This window comes from Lepidothrix coronata, unplaced genomic scaffold (genome assembly GCF_001604755.1).
Source record: "Lepidothrix coronata isolate B3197 unplaced genomic scaffold, Lepidothrix_coronata-1.0 Scaffold228, whole genome shotgun sequence".
Lineage (NCBI taxonomy): Eukaryota > Metazoa > Chordata > Aves > Passeriformes > Pipridae > Lepidothrix > Lepidothrix coronata.
The window spans coordinates 854493-877140 of NW_016690408.1; positions in this window are offsets into that span (position 1 = coordinate 854493).

The following is a 22648-nucleotide window of genomic DNA, read 5'->3' on the forward strand; positions in this document are numbered from 1 at the left end:
TCCTTTCCATGTTTAGGGCAGCAGTGTCTCTCTTCAATCCAGTCATAGCTGGAGTTGTAGCTGGATCTCTTTCCATTACAACAGTAATTGCAAATATTAAATATTCTGACAGTTTCTATTGATCCTGCTTTTCCCACTGCATTCAGGCCTTGCCCTGTTCACGTGTCCATCTCATAATTACATCAGTTGTCAGGTGTTTCTGTTTGGGGTTTTAGCTGAGTTTTGGTTTCATCAGTGCCTGATTTCGATTTTAACCCGTCCACGCAGTCTTTTGTTAGTTTTTTTTAAGATATTCACTATTAAAAGGGAAAAAAAATCCTGCTCAGGGAAAGAATTGTATGAAGAAATATACTTTTAAAATTCTTTTCACTCTGCATCTCCCTTTTTGATATTCCTTTTGCTGCCATTGCAAACCACTTTGGCACAGGATGACGTACCCTGGGATCCCCAGGAGCACGTGGTTGGTGCACAGATATCAGGCATTCCCAAATTTCCTCTCTCCACCTCAAAAGCCTGCTTGTCCTGAAGAGTATTCCTGAGCAAAGTTTAGGGTAGTTTAGAGCATTAAAATATGAAAAGATATTGGCCTAATAACCATCTATCAACAAAAAAATTGAGGTTCTTCTTAGCAACAAGAGCTAAAATGACTCTGCTGTTCTTGATTTAATTGAAATTCAGTGAAAACACATTTATTTTCAAATGGTTTACTTCTGTCTCTCATATTTGGTGAAAGATAATGTGCAACCCATAGAACAAATATAAATTTGATTTAAATGAAAAATGAAAATGTTCAGTTTGGGGAAAACACTAAATATTTCCCATAATGTGTAGCAGTGGATGATCTGAACACTTCCCATTTTCAGTACTATGAAGTCTCTCATCAACTTAGAAATTCCATTTAATCTTGTACTTGGCCATTACCATTGAGCTGTTTGTAAAGAAACACATAAAACATACAATAAAAACACCTAACTCAATATCTAGAAGATTATAGAACTTTTTTTCTGTGTTCTTATCCATTATTTAAGGAAGTATCACTGATTCTCTAATAAAGAGACATTCAAAACCAACTAACAGCCAGAGATTATTGCTATTTAATTCTGAAATCATTTTGCAGTAAATGATCATACACATTAAGATAAAATTAATATCACAAAAAGAGTTCTTGTTCTCTATTAATAAATACAGGGATCTAAAGTGACTTCTCTGGTTTTCACCACTTTTACTTATTTTTTAAATTAGCATTATAAACTTTTAAATACAATTTTTACTTCCATTCAGTCATTCATTTTGGGAAATTGCATCAGTCCCTTAATAATCACCATATTTATTAAATTTTCTGAGACCTAAAGTTTCTCCTTGTAAGTGTCATCTCGATTTTAATCAGCACAGACAACTGATAAATTTTCTGTGATTGTTCTTATAACCGAGGAGAACCTCCCAGCAATGACTCAGAAATGTGAAGGGATTTACTTGGTGGCTGAGAAGATGGAGCAAATTCCATCTGTCTGTGTAAATTAGCTCAGAATTAGTGAGACCTGGAAGAAAACAATGTGCCTGGAGTATAAGAATGGGACATTATAAAACCCTAGGGAGTCCGTGTTTGCTACAACAAATTCCCTTTATTCAGACAGAATTCAGACAAAAGCAGAGCAGAGAATTTTGGGGAGATCTGGGTGGTTGGTGAGCAGAGATATTTCAGTTCTCTGATTCCCATGGTGGAGCCTCATGAATCCATTCTGTCCCACAGGATGGGAACTCCACGGAGTACTCGAGTCATGTCAGTCCTGTTTGCTGCAGGTCTGGCCCAGGAGTATTCTCTTTTTGACCTGCATCACCTCCTCAGCTGCTCCATGAAACAGGCACTGGAGATCCCGTGGGACACCCTGCAGTGCTGCATCCAACCCTGGGGAACAGCACAGGAGCTGCTGGAGAGAGTCCAGGGGAGGCACCAAGATGAGCAGAGGGTGGAGCAGCTCTGCTGGGAGGAAAGGGGAGAGAGCTGGGATTGTTCAGCCTGCAGAGGAGAAGCTTTGGGGTGACCTGATTGTGGCCTTGCGGGGCCTGAAGGGGCTCCAAGAAACATGGAGAGAGACTATGGACAAGGGATGGAGGGACAGGACACAGGGAATGGCTTCCCACTGCCAGAGGGCAGGGAGAGATGGGATATTGGGAAAGAATTTTTCTCTGTGATGGTAGTAAGGCCCTGGCACAGGCTGCCCAGAGAAGCTGTGGCTGCCCCTGGATCCCTGGAAGTGTCCAAGGCCAGGCTGGACGGGGCTCGGAGCACCCTGGGCTGGTGGAAGGTGTCCCTGCCCATGCAAAAGGACTTGGAACAAGGTGATCTTTAAGGTCCCTTCCAACCCAAGCCACCCTATGATTCCATGATTGTCTTGTTGGAATAAGAGAGAAGAAACTGGCTCTAAGGCAGCTCCATGTGAGAGATGTGTCCTTTGACTCCTGGTTGTTGAAACCAGTGTTCTGACTTTTGTTGAATTCCCCTTTATGTCTTTAACAGGCTGCAACTTGTGGCAACAGCAAGTGCTTGAAGATGCTCCAGCCATGAATATGTATGGGATAATAAAAAGAATATTAATATTACAGCACCAGAAATACATAATACAGAATTTCTTACTCCGTTCAGTTTTGTCTTTTAGAGGAGCTGTCTTAAGCAATTTACTGCATCTCACTGACAGAGTTGCCCAGTTTTGGTTTTGCTTTATTATACAATTTTTATTAGTACTGTGTCCATAAACTCTACTTCTGGGCAGAAGGAGACACAGTAAAACTGTCATATTCAATTGAAATATCACACCAGGGTGTAGCCACCACTAAAAATGAAAGCATGGCCAAAATGTTGCGTATTTGTAAAGGTCGAGTCAGGAAAAGAACAGTTCAGGAGCAAATGTTGGATCAGTGGCTGCAATGCAGCAATGACTGTTGAAACAAGAGTTTAGTCAAATGAAGTTTTAGGAATTAGCCCAATTAACTGAGGAAAGGTGCAGATATTTCAGTTATTATGTTCAACAGCACATGCTGTTATTCTGGTGTCTTCTCAGCTTTCCTAACTGGGTTGTGAAACAAAGAGAAAGTAACAAAATCTTCCTCATTGTCTTTTGGCCTCTCCTTATTTTCTGCAGTAACAACCATTTCTTTTCTGTTGTGGTTCAGAGGGTTTGGGATCAGGTGAGAAATGTGGGGACTCACTGGAGCCAGCAAACTCTCTGAGTGCAAAAGCAGTTCTTCAATTAACCTCTTTTCAGTCCAAGTCTAGAATTCAAAGTCATGTCTCAACATCAATTTATAAAAAGACCTTCTGAAAAGATTTTTTTTTTCATATTTCTAGGAGTTGTTATATTTTGTATTTTACTAGAAAATCTAATAAGCTTCCATAAACCCAGTTGGATTTCTTATATCACAGAAATGTTGTCTGCTGTTGTATTATATTCTTCTGTTTTTGTCTCTTGGGTGCTGAGTTTATGACTATTATTATTATTACTATTATGTCTCCTTTCTAATTCTGTATTTTGAATTCTATTGGTCTTTGGTCACTTTTCCAAGCCAAAAGTCATTTTGATAAAAAACTTTCTCTGTGAAGATGGGATGTTGAATTCTTTTTGATGCTTAACTTACCTGAAAATGTTTAAAGTAGTTTGTGTCACTGTTTTGATATTAGGACTGAAATTTAAACAAGCATTAATGTTATTAAATTAGTCTTTGAATACTTCAATATTTTTAACAAGTTGAATAGAATCATCTAAGTAAAAGAACATGCAGTTCCTGAACAATAAATATATGTGAATTCAGAACTTTTCATTGTGTTTACAAAACATAAAGTTTATTTGCAAGGCTTTGAAAATAAATATTATGACAACACGAATTCTGTCTCATTTCCTTTTCTCTTTCCCCCCTCCCTGCAAAAAGGAAAACAAAAAGATATAAAGCAGTCTATATGTAGTTCATATATAGTTTATGCATGTAGCTGTTTCCAAGTTATTGTGCTAAGAGATGAAGTGGCATTTTAATGTGTGTAGAAGGTAAAAAATGTCGAATGAAACTTAAAAGGAATTAAAATCGAAACTAAATAAAAGTAAACAGGAACGGAGGAAGTGTTGATCCCTGAGTTATTGAACTGCTCCCAGTTCTCTCCAGGAGCTGCAGCAGCCTCTCCTCAAGCACAGCCATCAATACTTCCCATCTCTGGATTTACACCCCCTTGCACAGCAGTAACTCAAACTCCCCCGGGCCAGTGTGTTTCCAAATTGTTACATTATGGCCAGGCTGGCCTTTAGTGAAAGTGAAAAATGGGCATTAACATGGGACAGGAAAAAGCTGAATGACCCTTCTTATCTGCAGCTGCAGTGAAGCATTGGGCTGTAATCTTACATTTCATTTGGAGGGGACAGGCTTATCTCAGCTCCGGCCCTAAATCCAGCCGGTGCCTGGCACATCCTCTGCTCTCCTCTGTTCTCCACCACCCAGACAAAACAATATTGGAGTGTTGGCTTGCAGGAACTGAAAAAGAAAAGAGGAAAAAATTCTGATAAAAATTAATGGCAAAAGTTCCCTTTAATTTCCTAAAAATCTGTTATATTCACAGGACGAGACTCACCTTCGGGGCTATGAAATGAGAGCATGAGATCCAAGGTTTCGAGGCTTGAGTTGTTGCAACGTGACTTTAAACACGTTCATAATGCAAGGATTAAATATAATTTATACCTGGATTGGCATATCTTGATTTATTTTAGAAAATACAGCTCCTGAGTTTTAACTGTTCGCATGACTTCGGATATATCTGGGCTATCACAGGTTTTTGAATATTTCCATGGAAATAATAGTGACAAATGGCAAATCTGGTGCAATCTAGTTGGTCTTTGAAAGTCTGAGCTTTCCTGAGCTTTCCCTTCTTCAGGCTGGGCAAGCACAGCCCTTTCAATTGTCCAAATTGCCAATTATTGATTGGTATCCTGTAGAGCTGTGCTGGCACGAGCTGTGATAAAGTAAGAAGTTGTTCTAGAGCAATGACTTCTTTGATCCATCGATTTTAAAACATAGTTTTATGTAGCCCAGGCTCCTGAGAGAGGAGGAAATGTGTGGAGCAAGGGAGACATAAGTGGTGGAGGTGGCCCTGGCTGAGGGGCACTTAAAAAACCTAATCTCATTAAAATTTGTATTTCCTGTCACCTGCTTATCTGAGGCACAAATTCCTAATATTTGCAGATGTGGACATTTTGCCCATCAAATAACAAACATACTTTAGGTTTCCTTCTCCTTTTTAGTTCTCTCTGTGCATTTCACGAGCATTTTATCTTCCTTTCTTACTGTTAAATGCTTTTTATGATTGAATGCCATCTTTCTTCCTGGAACACTTTCCCCCCCCCACCACCACCTATTTCTTCAGGTTTTATTTTATTTCAATCTTTTTCAAATGATGGTTATTCTGCCCTCATTTCATTTCACAGTGCCTAACATGATGAAAAGAAGAGGCTTCTATACTGCTTCATATGCATTTTGTTCATTTAGAATTGCAAATACAATTTCCCAGCCTCCCACAATATGTGACTGCTACAGTCATGGGTTTCATGATAGCATTTCCTAGAACACATTTGCTCTTGCCTACTGCTTATTTCTTTTTTATGTCTGTTCATCTCTCATTCAGGGGAACCTGAACCATCTTGAAAACATTGTGGGGTTTTTTTTTTCCTCACACACAGCGTGTGTCTCCTTCCCTCTTTTATATTCAATTATTTCTATTTTTACAACATATTTTATTTATTAGTTTATTTAAAGGTTTTGGTCGTTAGCCAGCCAATGAATTTTAACCCACAGAAGTGAAATAGAAACTCTGATGCTTGAAGAGCTGCATCAGTGTCTGTTTGCTTTGTCACTGCACTCACAGAGAGTAGATAAAAGGCTGGAATTTATGTTTTTGCCAGCAAAGTTAGTTCTCTGACCTCGATATTGAAAGCCCTATTTTCTTTTTCAGCAGATCTTCTTAATTATTTTCATCTTCTGGTAAAATACCACATCCCTCTGTCCCCACAGAAGTGGTGAAAAATGCCTGTTTCCTTAATTCTATAGAACTTATGGGTCAAAAAGTAAGGAGGCACAAATAACTCAGAAAAAAAGCACCTTGTTTCCTTAGCAGCATTTGATCCTTACACGTTATTTTTCTCTGCTCCTTCTTTTGCTTATCTCTGTTTTTATCTGAGTTAGCTTTTTTTTTTTTTTTCCAGATTTTTGGGGGCTGTTTTGCTGTAAACATCCCCTAAAATGATTCAGATTCCATTCTCTGTTGATGCCTTTCAAAAGAGACATAAAGTAGAGGCAGCCAGGAGAGAACACAAGATTTAAATGATTCATTTAGTGGGTGAGAGAAGTTTGGAGGGTAACTCCTTTCTATTAATAAAGCCAGATAATCATAAGCAAATAACATGTGAGCAGAACTGGGATTTGCTCACAACTTTTTCTGCTGTGAAAGGAGAAAATTCAGGGGTCTTGCCAAGAATAATGAGCATTTGTCAGCAGTGCCCGGGAGTCCCAAAGCAGAGTTGGGAGGCCCTGTGAGCCCTCGCTCATGGAATCATGGAATTGTCAGGGTTGGAAAAGCCCTTTAAGATCACCAAGTCCAACCAAGTCCAACCATCCACCCACCACCCCCACGGGCACCACTAACCCCTGTCCCCAGGTGCCACATCCACACACGTGGTTTGAACACTTCCAGGGGCTGTGATTCCACCACTGCCCTGGGGAGTCTCTTCCAGGGCTTTGCAACCCTTTCCACGAAGGATTTTCCCCCCAACAGCCAATTTAAACCTGCCCAGGCACAACCTGGGGCCTCTCACTCGTTCCCTGAGCCCCACCTCACTCCAACCTCAGATAACAACAGACTGGGGAGAGCATTTTAGTTCAAACCTTTGCTGCCAAAGTGGCAGGATTTCTGTCCTTTCTTTTTTTCTAACCCGTTGTCCAGACAATTTTACAATTTCTGAATGCCTGTAGGAATAAATTCCTGCCTACTAATTCACCAGGGCACTCTGGGAACCCTCATTTTTATGTACTCGTGGAAAGATTGTTTACAGAGATGTTACACCACTACAAGTAGTTAAGAGAACTTTGGCCTCTCATATAAATGAGAAAATTAATTTTTTAGAGCTTTGCAGACAGTTCACGGCGTTTTCAGCACACAGAGAAGATGAAACTTGATCTGCTTATGCTTCACTGGCAGAAAATAATTAGATATCAGCAGAAAAGCACTGAACTGTGGCTGTGTTTTTTAAGCAGAAGTGTCATCCAATCCCTTCCTTTCTTATTCCTACTACTGTATCCAAGTAGCTCTTCTTGGATGTGGTGCACTGGATAAAAGTGGATTTGATTGTAGGAAACTGAGACTTTTACAGAGTTTAGAGCAGCACAGATCACAAACCACCCCCCTACCTGGCTGACTTATTAGGAAAACCTTAATCACCTACATTACCTACCTTTTTCATTCTATATAAATTTATATATCTATTTATATATCTATCTATGTATATCTATATCTATATCTATATCTATATATAGATATATTATATCTATCTATGTATATTATTTATATATTATTTATATATTATTTATATATTTTAGATTTTTATATATTATTTATATTTATAGATTTCTATATTAAACCATAAAATCAAAGTATTCAACTCCTTAGGTGTGATTAATTTGTGTATCTGCTTCTCTCACTTCTAAAAATAATAATTGGAGTCCAGTGGAACAAGTCAGAATCTCTTGTCATGAAGACTCTCTTTTCCCAAGCAGAGATGAAAGATTCATAAATAAATCACAACTCCTTTTCATCAAAGTAGCATAATTTACTTGTAGAGATTTCAGGTGTATTTTATTTTTGAACATTTTCCCCATACACTGTTTGTATGGCTGTATGAGGAGTAAACACAGATATACTGTGGTTACTGGCTAAGAAATTATCTTGCATAGCTTCTTGTTATTGTTTATAATTGTGGATCTACAATACTTTCTTCGTTTAAATATTTTGGGACAACTAAAGAAAATTAAAATGGAAAGTTAACATATTTGGTAATGAATTTTAAAATGATCACACTGTGTTAACAACACTATGATAAGGAGAAAGTGTGGGTAGGTTTGGAAGCATCTGCCACCAGCAATAAATACCAAAAATAATAAAAATTGGTTTTCCAAGTTCTAAATTCTCAGTGAAAGGGGATTTTTTTTTTTCTTTAAATCAGGTCTCAACCCAAATTGACATTTTCCTGTTCATGGAACATGTCCTATTTTACAAGTTTAATAATTCAGAAAGAGCAGGAGTTGCCCATGTTTGAGGAAAGGTCGTATGAGAGCTTGGAACGTAAAAGATAAAAAGCTCCTCTAAGAACTGGGTGTAAAATGTGTGTCTTGCAAATGGATGAAACCAATTTGCTCTTCTGAACTGCAAAATTAAGGAAGTTCACGTAGCAGTTCCAGGAAAAAGTGTTGGAATGTGACTATTGACATTCCCCCAGCTGGATAAGACAAAATAAATCCTGCAGTGAACCTTGGACATTGTCAAGGAAAAAAATGAGCACTAAGGACTATCTTCAGTAAGAACCTGCAGAGAAACTTTCTCCTCTCTGGGTGTTCAGCAAACTTTCCCCTGAAAGCTGCATTTATAAAAGGAGTTTAGCCTTTGTAACAAGACTTTATGTATTATAATCCTCTAATTCTGTGATTGTTTGGACAACACTCCCAGGGACAGGGTGGATTGTTGGGGTGTCTGTGCAGGGCCGGGGGTTGGATGGGATGGTCTCTGTGGGTCCCTCCCAGCTCAGGATATTCTCTGGTTCTGGGATCCCATAACCATTTGTACTCCAAGTGTTGTATCACAACGTCCTTCACTGTCTTCATGAGCAATGAAATATTAATTTCTAGCATTGTTGGGAGCTACTGAAATGTGGCCCTGCAGGATGTCCTGGCCCTCAAACCCGGGAGCCAGCAAACACTTCCCAAAGCTCAGCTTTCAGGAGATGCTGCTGCTTCCTGGGTTACTGCTCTGGAGAACAAGACAGAACATTTTGCTAAATCCATTCCTTTCCTTCTTAGCTTTATTTTTTTTGTTTCATTTTTGCCTGTTTCAGGGGGTTTTGTGGTAAGCAAACCCAGATACTCCAATAGAATTTCAGTCCTTCTGCACTCCACACATTTATCAGGACGCTGGGGTTGAAGGAGTGGCTTTGATTTTTTCTTTTCTTGACCAGATCATGATTCACACTAACCAGTTTCCCTCTGGATTTTCTGCCAGTTCTGGTGAAAATGATACAATAAATCAGTAGCTAGCAATAAAGCATATTCGTCACATAATTTGGGCAGCTTTGCTTACATTCTGCCTACCAATCCATCTCCTGCAGAGCTGCTTATGCCATTTCAGACTTTCCAACAGCTTTAAACACACATGGCAGCTTAAAAAATATGCCAATAAATAATTCATTGTTTCTCCTCTGAAGCAGCCCATATGTGATGGTGGTCTGAGGGACAGGACAGAGAATATTCAGTTTTGTCATTATTGACAAGATTTGCAAATCTGTGAGGCCATATGGAGCCTCAGCCCTCCAAAATGGGAAGAGGAGATGGAAAATTTCACCTTTTATCCTGGAAAACAGTGAGCTCTGAGAGCTCTTCAGCTGGAATTTTGCTTTCCAGACCTTCTCATCCCCAAAAGCAGCCTAAGCAGTCGTGCTGCAGCACGTGCAGCATATGCAGGTGGCATAAAGTGGAGTTCTGCTTTCTGAATTTCCTTGGCATGGCTAAAGATGGTCTGAAAACTTCATCTGCCTAAAAAAAGATCTCCATGTGCAGGACAAAAACCTTTTTTTCTCACAAAGTCATTGGGGTTTAGTGGGTGGTCATTGAATTTCACCTGAATTTTAACAACAATATTCGTTTCTCTGGAGTAGGAGGATTGGTTTCTTAGCTCTGAATGTTTTCAGCTACGACGAGATTCTTTTTGGTTTTGCCTTACAGTACTGCAGCAACAGGAGAATCAGACCCAGGGCGTGGAAAAGTTACGGAATCTCTGCCATGTCCTCACAGATAAGGTCATAAACTGCATATGGATTCACACAGAGTCTGTTTTCCTTCCACAATCCCAATTTTTTCAGGAGTTACTGCAATTCCAGCACAGTATAAATGTTTTGCTTTTCCAAACCATGTCAAAAAAAGTTAACTCAAGCAGTAACTATAAATTTTTCATCATCATGATGATCATTATTATTATTATTATTATCATTACTTTGTGATGAAACATGGTCTAAATTAAATTTTGCCTTTTGGTTTAGGCACACCTCCTGTTTCCCCTCAGCAGCTTCAGGATGGATTGATGGCTGATATGATAAAAAGAAAACTATCCAAACCCAGAGCACAAAACTTCTACATACCCTCATATTTCCCTTCAAAACAATTAAAGATAAATTGGAGTGATTTATTTAGAATACCATAAATTTAATTCTAGTCCAAATATACTCCCAAATTTGTCCTCTATTTTCATTGCTTATGTAGAATACATTCAATTCCCATTTTTTCTGACTGTAATTAAGGACTGCTCAAGATGAAAAAAAAAAAATATTGAGCCATCAATTTTAAGAGAACTACAGGCTTAAAATAGAACACGGTTTTAAAAACAGTAAAAATTCCAATTTAGCTTTCAAGCTTTTATTTCTTATTTTCTTTGAGATGTATTAGAAAGATTATCACATAAATTGAGTTTAAGAAGGTTATATTATAGAGTAAAAGAAACATAGGACACTTCCTCATTATTAATGCCTTGTGCATCGTATTTCAATCTGACTTAATCTTGTGGAGATAGTTCAGAAGTTGGAGAGAAATTATAAATTAGGTGAGGTTAAAATTAATATTAATATTGCCAGTTGTGGTCTTCCTTAAAAACTGCTTAGGAGTGAGGGATGTACAAATCACACGGGTCTGGGCTGTTCTCAGAAACAGCCACCAAATGCAAACCCACAAAGGGGTTTTCTGTGGGAAGAACAAAGAGGAAAACAAAGCCAGTGGTTCCTGTACCCCAGAAAAGGCACATCACTTTCTCTATTTTGTAAACATGTAACTTCATGTTCACTTACAAGTGACAAAAGGGTGTGTTTTTATCAGTTTCTACTAAAGAATATTCAGTTTGTTTATTATTTGCTTTTCTACCCCTCTGTCTAGAAGGAGGTCCCTCAGCACAACGAGCGACAGCAGTTCCTGCAAGAAACCACTTTAAGAAACTCTGGTGCAAGTAATGAAAGGGAAATAAATTGTCTTAGAGAAAACTGTGTGAGACACCTTGATGAGGTAAATGAAGAGGGCAGGAATCATGGAATTGTTTGGGTGGGAAGGGACCTCAAAGCCCATCCAGTTCCACCCCCTACCATGGGCAGGGACACCTTCCACCAGCCCAGGTTGCTCCAAGCCCCGTCCAACCTGGCCTTGGACACTTCCAGGGATCCAGGGGCAGGCACAGCTTCTCTGGGCAACCTGTGCCAGGGCCTCCCCACCCTCACAGAGTAAAATTCTTTCCCAATATCCCATCTAACCCTGCCCTCTGGCAGTTTGAAGCCATTCCCTCTTGTCCTGTCCCTCCATCCCTTGTCCATAGTCTCTCTCCATCTTTCTTGGAGCTTCTTCAGACCCTGTAAAGTCACATTTAGGTCACCCCAAAGCTTCTCCTCTCCCAGCTGAACAATCCCAATTCCCTCCCCTTTCCTCCCAGCAGAGCTGCTCCACCCTCTGCTCATCTTGGTGCCTCCCCTGGACTCTCTCCAGCAGCTCCATGTCCTTGCTGTGCTGGGGACTAGAGTGGAAACTCTTCCTATAAGCTTCCATCAGACCAACTGACCACTAAATAGTTCCATCTGTAAAATGACAACTTGCTGCATTCAAGAGGGAGGTGGAGTAGTTGAAATATTTTGACGAAACAGTTTCAATAAATTATTTCTGACTATTGATTTTTGCAGAAGGACACGGCAGCTTTGAGGGTAGGGTGTCATTAACCAATTTGCATGTTGGTTTTTAATACCTAGTTTTCACAGAGCAGTAAGAAATTTGCTCTTGTTGTCTAGGTCCATTAAGACCCCTTCCACTCTTCACCTCTCTTTTTAGGTAAAAAGCAAAGATAAATACTTTAAGCAATTGAAGGCGAGAAAGGCTTTCTGTTTTCCCTGGCTTATAAGTTCTTCTCCATGAAAAAAGAAAAATAAAGATCAAAAAGTCTTGCTTTCCTCTTTTATATTATTTTAATTTCCTTGCCTCAAAATATACAATGTGGGAAAAGAGTTATGGGAAAATAATTAAATAAAATTGAATTCTTTCTGATGTTTTCGAGGTTCATGAGCTGCCACTGCAAGTGACTGAGAACAGTTTCAGATATTCATTTTGGAACAGCCTTGGGTGCTTTAAGCAACAAGAAATGACTTTGAAAAGCCCAAGAGAAAAAGGGCATCTTGATGTTGGGTTTATGACCGTGAATTTTGCAAGGTGTGTGTTTAGGAGGCTGTGTTACCATCATCTCCTTCCTGGAAGCACTGACAAATAATTCCAGTGTTAATGGCCCTGTGTAATGGAAACAGAATGTTGCATTCCCAAAAAGTGGAGATGGAGGGTTTGGGGGGTGTGGAAACGAGGGCACAGCTGTGGGTGATCGTGAGGTTGGACACTCACCAAGCAGATCAGAGAGATGAATAAATCCAGCATGAAAAAACGAGTCAGACTTTGGGAGGGGCTCAGAGAAGCTTTCCAGGGAGGATTTTTGGACACATTTGTAACCTGAGAGAAGCCTGGTCCGTCCAAAACATGTCTAAAATGAGCCTCTTCATACCCACAACTCAGGCGAGCTCTAAAACGTGACAGGAGCTGTTCCTCACATCTTAGTTTCTAACAACCCCTAAAATTGTAATGGTGAAAAAGATCAAGCTGTTATTGCAGTTGGGTGGGTTGGGTGTAATTCCTTCTCTGTACTTCACACTGCCTGTAAGGTTTGCTCTTCATTTTGCATAATTCCCTGAAAAGAATAAAAGAATAGATTAAATAACCTGGTGTGAAATTGTCTCTTGTTCTCTCTTGTGCAGCAGTGCCCCAGTTGAACACCTGGGGACAGAGGGAGCTGGAGAAGAGAGGTAATTTAGGGTTTGTGGCTGAACATGACATAACACAACTCCTTGTGAATATCTCAATGACAGAAGTGGATAATGATGACCTGATATTTCTCCCAAAAGCAGTAAATTTTTAATAACTGCGTAAAAATTGGGGCATTCTTTATGTATTGAAAAATAACCCCAGGGAACAGATCTGTAGGCATTTATTTGGCAGTTAACCTACACAGGGAGGTGGGCATGGTACATTCTGCCATCTGGCCAGCACAGTGAATAAATAAAACAGCCCACTTTTAAGGTAAGGATCACATCCCAAAGGGGAAAGGGCACCTTTGTATTAAAAACCAAAAAGGTGAAATCATCAGCTGGTATAAATCAGCTCCTGCTTTCTACCACAAACATGATAAAGTTGGTGGATTTTATCAAGAGAATATTCAGCCCATCAATTCCAACAGACCTGTGAAAAGAGGGTTTGGAAAAAAAACCCTAAAATTGCTCACAAGTAGTGTTCTAATTTCCAAAAACGATCATTTCTAATTTCTAAAAAATAACCACATCATTCCAAAATAAATGGGGCTGGCAGTGACCTCAGAAGGACCTGTCCAATCCAACCTCCTGTTCTGGGCAGAGCCAGCTCCAGAACTGGCCCAGATCTGTTGGATCCTTGTCCTGGAGAGCTGTGAACACTTCCAGGGACTGAGATCCCATAGATCAGCTTGGATTAAGAAGGATCTTGTATCTGCAAAACATTTCTTCTTCCCGATGGATCGTATCATCTTTCCTAAAGATCACAAACATCCCCTGGCTTAGGGAGGATGCTCAGTTCAGTTTTGACTGTTGCTGGGAAAATGCTGACTTAGTACATATTAAAAATAAATAAATAAATAAATAAATAAATAAATAACACAGTATTTGGTCTGGAACTTGTGCATATATGCATTTTGTGAATGTATTAAACATTCAGCAAATACATCCTGGCCTTTGACAGATCAACACTTGAATTCCTGTGGAATAAACAGAGGCTGGGTTTGGGGAGGAGGGGGGGGGTTGGTGTGCTTTTTATTTTTTCTACAGGGTAAGTCAAAATCATAGATAATTCATGAAGTTTTCTCATTGAAAGACCAAGTACAACAGAGTCTGACAAGGGGAACAAAGATACCAGAGTGATACTCAGCAAACACGCACCGAGGCCCATGTTTTGGATCCCAGCTTTATCTGAAACACCAGGTCTCAAATTAACAGGACTGTTAATTTTTAATGCACTCTGTCAGTCAAAGGACCATTTCCTCATGGAGGAGAACAGCAGAAATCTGTCACCTCCTTCAGAGGCTGCTTTAGGAAGCCAGATAACATTTGGGTTTTGCTGTTTCTTATACAGAAAAGAAAAATATTGTGTTATGACGTTACATGAATGTGTTTGTCGTCTTATCTAAGCCACGTTGGACTCCTGGTCCAAGGGATCCACGTCCCTGAGCTTGCAATCCCGAGTTTTGGAGCTTTGAAAGCTCTGGATGCCACAAAGTCAAAAATGTCAAATTAAACAGTTTCCGAACTGTTAAAAAACAGGAGAAAAAAACTATGTTGGCATCCTTCCTTATTGTTGAACCTCTCCTTTGAGCTTTGTGAGAAGAGACCTGCCTGGTTTTTAACAGGCAAACCACTCCCAGCTGCAAATAACCCTGGAAAAGTGTAGTCTCTGGTGGGTCCATAAATGTGTGGTTTCCTGCCAGCTGGAACACTCTAGAACTCTTCCCTGGGAAGTTGCTTCTACCTTTTGTTCTATTTATTTTCCAAACAACCTCCAGCAGATTTTTTTGGGGAGTCTATTTTGATATCATATGCAAGTTATTCAAAAGCAATCCCTCAGTCAGATTTTTGCTTTCATAGCTCTACATTTTTTTTTTCACGTCTGTAATACATTCTCCTGAAATAAACATGAGCAAGTGCATTTTTCCCTTTAAAATGGAAAAAAACCTACTAAATTAGAAAGGGGTTTTCATAACTGGATCATCCTCAGCAAGAATATGTGTCATGAAAAGGCACTTGTATAACAAGATGTTGAAGAGCAGCTTTATAAACCCAGATGATTATTACTAAATCTGGCTTCAAAATTCCAGTTATGGCAAAGCCCAGTGCTGTAAATTAGTTCTAAATCAATTCTGCTGCTGGTTAGGGGGGGTTCAAAAAGGAGGGTTCTTCCCAGGAAAGAACAGCAAAAGTAATGTAAGAAAAAAGAATTGGGAGGAAAACAAGAGTCCAGTTTGTGTTTCATAAAGCATCTAAAAATCCTGTAAGATGAGAAAAACCACATCAAAGCATCGTACCACACATTCTCAGGAGCAACAGATGGAATTCCTGAATTCCAAGAAATGTAATCAATCATCGGTATCAGCTGAAGACAAGGTCAATTTTACTTCATTGATTGAACTTGAAAAAGCATATTCCTGATATTTTCTGCTAAGTTTTGCCAGTATATATGTATGCATATATATTTTTTTTTCTTATGTTGTACCATCTTCTGTATTCTTCTCAGTCTTTGCTATGTAGAATAAACAGTGGAATGGCAAAAACCTTATGTAAAGTAAAATAAAAATTAAAGGATAAAATGAAATAAAGTAAAATAAAATAAAATAAAGGAAAATAAAATAAATAAAGGAAAATAAATAAAGTAAAATAAAATAAAATAAAATAAATAAAATAAAATAGAATAAAGTAAAATAAATAGAATAAAATAAAATAAATAAAGTAAAATAAATAGAATAAAATAAAAATAAAATTAAAAATGGTCAGCTCTGATAGGGAAGTGTGCTGGCTTAAGGACAAATGTCCAAACCCAAACTTATCCCTCCACTTTGTTATTATGGATCTATATATTAGAATGATTTTTTTTCCATGCAGTTGGATAGGGAACATTTGATTTTCCTTCTCTTGCAGCTAAAGACTTGTATCACTCTGTCTTAGTTCCTGTGCACTCACAAATGAGCAGCTTAGGGTGATCAAGGCAGCCCATATGTCTGACCAGACCCTGCCATCAGCTCCACCAGAGCAGCTTTCCCGAAGCCCATGGAATTAGCTGGGATTTACACGAGTCTAACAGAATCAATTAACTCAGACCCCAGCCTGCAGACAGCTAATTGGAGATATATATGCAGCGATAAAAAAATGTTAGTTATTGTGGAATAATGTACTCGGAGAAATGGTTTCTTCTTTCATTCATTATTTTTATTTCCTCAGAGATCGTTCCCCTGGACTTTCTTTTCCTTAATTACAGTTTTTCAAAGCTGGTGCAGGCAGCTTCAGAATTTATGTTTGTCTCTTCTAGTCCACTTGTGGACCAAACTGTTATAATGCTTGCACTGAAACTCTGCCTTTGCTGATGGTGTTTTACCTCCTGACAGAGAATTTCCCCACAGTGGGCTTCAGCTTTGTTGTGTTTTTAAAGATATACGGTCTCTGTAGAAAAACAAATTTAAAACAAATGTAAAGAAAAGTCTGCATTCATGTGAATGGAACTATTTTTTCATCTGCTTTGAGGTATAGATTGTAACAAACCAGATAAAACCTTTTTCCAGGACATTGTGAGGAATTGAATAAGGTTGGAAGGACAATGTCAAGGTACTGGTTTTCTTTAAAGTGTGTATTTATATATTATTATTATTATTATTATATATAATATATAATATATATTATATTATATATTATATATATTATTATTATATTATATATTATATATTATTATAATATGTATTTTTATATTATTATTCATTTATATATATAATATATATAATAAATATATATTCTTTTATATACATCATATATGTACAACATATATAAAAGAATCACATATAAATATATATATCATATATATAAAAGAAACATATATACAAGTACATATGATTCTTTTATAGATATAATATATATCATAAATATATAATATAATCTTTTATATATATCATATATGTACAACATATATAAAAGAATCATATATACATATATATCATATATATAAAAGAATCATATATACACGTATATATGATTCTTTTATATATATATATACATCATATACATCTATATGTAATATAGATATGGTTCTTTATTAGAACTCCTAAAAGCAGGCACTGGGCTCTATTTTCCTGTGATCTTCCCAACACAATCAGGGTTTGATGAGGTGGCAGAGCTGGGTGGGAGCAGCAGTTCTGCCCTGACTCATTATTCATGTCCTTATTGGCAGCAAGGAGTGTTCAATACAGCTGGAACCCTCAGAGAAAACTAATTCCAGTGCCAATAAATGATTTCTCCAGTTCAGAGGTAACAGATTATATCCGAAGTCATGTTGGACATCATGGAATCCCGGAATATCCGGAGCTGGAAGGAACCCACAGGAATCGTTGAGTCCAACTCCTGGCCCTGCACGGGACATGCCGAGGGGTTAAAGGGGTTTGGGGCTAATAATGAATTCAGAATGTCCCAGGATGTGCTCAGGGAGGGATGGAACTGGGTCTCAGCAGAAGAGAAAGGGTGGTGCTGGGCTGATGATCTCAGAGATCTTCTCCAAACATGACAATTCCATGTTTCTCTCAGAGATCTTCTCCAAACATGACAATTCCATGTTTCTCTCAGNTCTCAGAGATCTTCTCCAAACATGACAATTCCATGTTTCTCTCAGAGATCTTCTCCAAACATGACAATTCCATGTTTCTCTCAGCACAGGACACAGACAGAAATGGATTTTAGTTTCCTCAGCCTGTGTGGCTCTTTGGGGCTGGGAGCAGAAGTCAAATTCCGGCCCTCTGGAGTGCAGTGAACTTCCCGGTTTTTAGCACGTTTCCTTTGGAAGTCAGGAGGGCGAGTTGCTCTGAGGAGAATCAGCTCTTGTTAAATCCACTGTCAGCAGCAGCTCTGCAATATTGTGTTTGGCTTTTCCAGTTAAGCAGATTGCAGCACTGATGGCAGATAATGTGATTATCTTGGTTACATTATTTCTTAGCAATAGCGAAGCCAGAAAGAAATGGCAGGAGAAAACTGGATAATAAATGTAAATAGTGAAAGAGCCCTAAATATAAGGCATTCTTTGGATCAAATATTAATAATCACAAGTCTCCAGGAATGAATAAATGTGCTTGTTTTTAAGTCCATTTTCTAAATGAAGCTTCTTATACTGGAGGATGCAGTCCACATCCTTCAGCTTTGATCAAACTTATCTCCCAGCAATTAAATTAACAGTGTCCTACTTTTTGGATCCTAAGCACTCTGAAACTTTTCTTATTACAAAGAACCTTGTTGACATCACAGCTCATGGGATTGTTTGTCTTCCTTGATTAGAGTAAAACAGGGTAGTTCCAGCAGGACAACAGGGGATTATTCTTTCTCCAAAGAGATGTACTGAGGGAACATTCATCACAGCAGCATCATTAGATTGTGAGGAGACTTTTCCAAATCTGTTTTTCAGTATCACATTATAGCTAAACCAAACAATTATCAATCATTTCCAAGTACACAGGCTGAGCTGTTTTGAACTGCTGTCTCGTGTTGCACCTTCCCCAACCCAATGCCTCTCTTGCCTATTACCTAGAAACTGTTTCTTCATATGAGCTAGAAGATAAAAGTGCTGAAGGCTGATAAATTGCAGTTCCAGAGGAGTTTCAAGTAAATATTGGCTGTTATTTATACTGGTTTGGGTCTGCATTGTGCAGATGGGGATAAGAAGATTCCATTAACCAAAGCTTTAGTACTCTGAAAACCTCAAGTGATTTCAGTCCCTTCTCCTAGAAAACATCTCAGAGGTGTTCCAGCAGGACTGGGGCAGAAATGCAACCTTCTGCAGGCCAACCCAAAGGTGTTTAACTCATCTAAGCCTGAAGGTTTTGATGGGAAGGTAGTCAGTGAGTAACTCTCACTTTTAAATCTCATTACCAACCCTACAAAAGGCTCTGAGCTCCTCAGGAGATGCAGGTCAGGATAATATGCTGATTTGACACCCTTCTGTGCCAGAAGCTTGGGAGATATGGTTACTCCTTCTTTCCCAGCTCTTTCAGGTTCACACAGCAAGGACTCTCAATTTTAAAGATCACCCACAGGATTTCCTGAGGCTGGGAAGGGAGAGAAAGGAAATAACTATGTCTTTAGAACATTGCCATTCTGAAAGTATTAAAGTCAGCTTACCTTTCCTTGACGAGCATAACATTGCAGTTGATCAGGAATTAAAAATCAGCAGAACCTTAGTGAAGGATTAATTTTCTTGCAATTAAAAGCACCCCGTTTTTTTTTAATCTTTCCTGCATCTGTTACTTGCTTAATAAGAAATTTATATTTTGAGCAACATGTCTAATAATGCTTTTCTGGATGTTCAGATGAATTTAACAGAACTCGTAGCAGAGTGAAAACTAATTGATTCTGTGCAGAGACAATGTTATTTTTCAAAAGCACCTAAAAAAAAGAAAAAGGAAAAAAAAAAAGAGTCATTTAGAGTAACAGTCATATCTCATTTGAGCCTTTGCAAATCTCTCTCCAAAACCCTGAAGTGCCATTTTAACAAACTGCTGGATGTAATTCAGGACAAAAAAAAACGTTGTGTTGGGTATTGCAGAAATCTTGACATTTCTCCATGAAATTAATTAGCAGGAAAATATTTCTGATATCAGAGTGATGTTAATTGCCTCCCAGGGGTGAGTGCCAGCTCGAGCTGGGTGGGAGGAGGTCAGAGCAGGGGAAAAGCTCAAGATTAATTCCCAGCTCCTGTCCTTTTTGCCATGTCCATCTTCCCTGTGCCTGTGGATCAGGTGGATAATTCTGCAACTGTTGGGACAAATATTTCTCCGGGAATTTTTTCCCTGTTTTACCTCCAAAAATTTTTTTTCATTTTGCTAATTTTCCATGCCATGAGGAGCCACATCAACTCATATTGCTTATAGATTAGGATCATTCCTGAAGGCTTTTTTTATTTTTCTTTCTTTAATCCTCACCTTTTCTATTCCAGACCTGGGGCTTTATAAGAAGCTCTTTCACTTGTCACAGTCAAGGCTCTTTGAAAGGGCAATCCTGTTTGTCTTTGTGGTCTAAACATCAGCTAAATGCAGTCATTTCACAAAACAGAAAAGAAATGGGAAGTGCAGAAGTGCTCCCATAGAGCTAAATCCTGTAAATTCCTTTTAATAAAACATTGCCAGTGATTTCAGAAATCTCAGCAAAGGGGACTAAGAGCACAGACAGCATATCTGTGGCCACAATGCACATGTGATGTACAATGTACATGTGTGCGGGTTCCAGAAGGTGAAAGATGGATTTATCTTTTATGTCAAAAATCAGATTTGTTTTTAAACTACTGAGACTGGCAGCTGAAGGGATGCACAGGGGTCGTGTCATGGGAGCATTTAGGAGAGCTGGATATTTTAAGCCAGTTTAAAACTGTAGAATTAAACTTTGCTGCAGTAGTTCATTAACTGCACACTTTATGCTGACAATTTCTTCTTACACCTCATCACTACATGTCAGAAACTGTTCCAGCGAGGATTCAACACTGTGCAGCTGCTGTCCTGTAGTTTGCACTGATGGCCTTGGTCACAGAGGTCAAGATGCTCGGGCTTGTGAGCTTCTGATGAGACAGGCTGAGGATCACACAGGCTGCCCTTTCTCTTTCTGCATCATTCCTCAGTTGTCCTTAGTGTTTCATACTGAACCCTCCTCAGAAGGGAATCTCATCTGCTGATCCAGGTTATTTTGGATTTGTGTTTTTTCATCAGTCAGTGGCCTGGAGTACTTGGCAGAATGTGCTGCCCCTTCAAAGTGTCATGCTCCTCACAGGCATGTCTGCCTTTGCCATCTCATTGCTCACTTCTGCAAATGTCTTAGACCTCAGAAATGACTGAGCCCTCACAGTGACAGCAAGTGGGAACTCAGCCCCGTGGCACTGTTGCCATGTGCACTATTTCAGTACACTCCTTAGGGTTTAGGACTAATATTTATTATCACCTAACTAATTTCTACATTCGTAGGTGTCTCAGGTGTCTGCCTGAGCTAAATAATTTTGCATCAGGCTTTAGTGAGGATTGCTGCTGGAGAATTTGCTGGGAGAAGCCTCATCCCAGGCTTCTGTGCTTCACAGAATCCCAGAATCCCAGAGTCACGGAATCCCAGAGTCACAGACTCCCAGAATCCCTGAGGTTGGAAAAGCCCTCCTGGCCCATGGTTTCCCCCTGTGCCCAATCCCCCCCTTCACCCAGACATGTAGTTTTGACAGAAACCAAACAGAGCAATCAGCTAAATATCCCAGATATTCAACATTTCAGGGTATTCCAGAGGTGAACAGTGGTAAGGGCAGGTGAGCAGCCCCTTTGGGACTGTGTGCCTGGAGCTCTGTGCACAAACTTGAAAGAGCTTTGAATCCCTGAAAACGTTATTTTGCCCATTGAAGGGTGATTTTGGGATGAGTGAAGCTGTCAAGTCTTTTACTTGAAAATGTAGAAAATACAATGAAAGTAGAATTAAATGGTCAGCTTTCCCCCTCCCTATATTGGCCAGAAATTATCGCCCATGTGTCAAATACATCCTGGTCCTGAGAGATACTGAGCCCAGTCTGGATTGTAACAGTTCTTTAAATTAACTGGAATTCAACTTCTTAATCATTAAACACTCTTTAAATCCCACAACTGTGTTTTAACTGAGAAACTTTAAACCGTGTGAGTCTTTTCAGCTGGAAATACAAAACCTAGAAGAGATCCTGAGGCTTCATCTGCTTCACCACAAGGCACCAGGTGACCTCAGCCTGCCCTTTGCTGTTCTGCCCTTTGCCTCCCAGCTCTCATAAAACCATTGCCTATTTTATTTTTGGCTGCTAAGGAGGCCCTTTTCTGCCCTTCCTGAAGAAGAAACTTTCACTCTGGGAGCTGAGCTGTGCCACCATCCGTGGGCACTGCTGAAAAAGCCTTGAGCATGTGGGAAAATCTCCTTTAAGAAGCAGCAGGTGCTCAATCCTTGTCACTCCCGTGTCCCAGAAGATCCCATAATTTTCCCAGGCAGCAATTGCAATGCCTCCCCAGCTCAGGAGTTTGAGCTTTTCCCCGCTTTTCTTCTCCCTCCTTGTGTCTTGTCCTGTTGGGTTTGTCCTGGCTCGTGACAGAAATAGAAAACAACTTTTTCATTTCTGCTTGCAACAATAATGGACAGAAAGTAACTTTGTGTTTTAAGTGGAACATCAGATTTAACACCTAAAAGAACCAACAAATATCTTCAAAACCTTCCATGAAATGTGACCTCTGGGAAGCTGATAACCCACTTTATGTCCCTGACTTGGGTTTTAGTATCTCCAGCGTCGAAAGATTCGTGGATAAAGAATTTCTGAGTTTTATAGTGGCATAAATAAGATCAAAACCTGGCCAAGATGAGACCTATCAGAAAGATAGGTCTGGTGAACAGACTCCAAAATCTGGGATAACCCTTCTAACCTTAAGATTTGATGGAATTAAATCTTGACCTCTCACTGTAGCTTCAAGAAGAAGTGATAAAACACAGAGGGA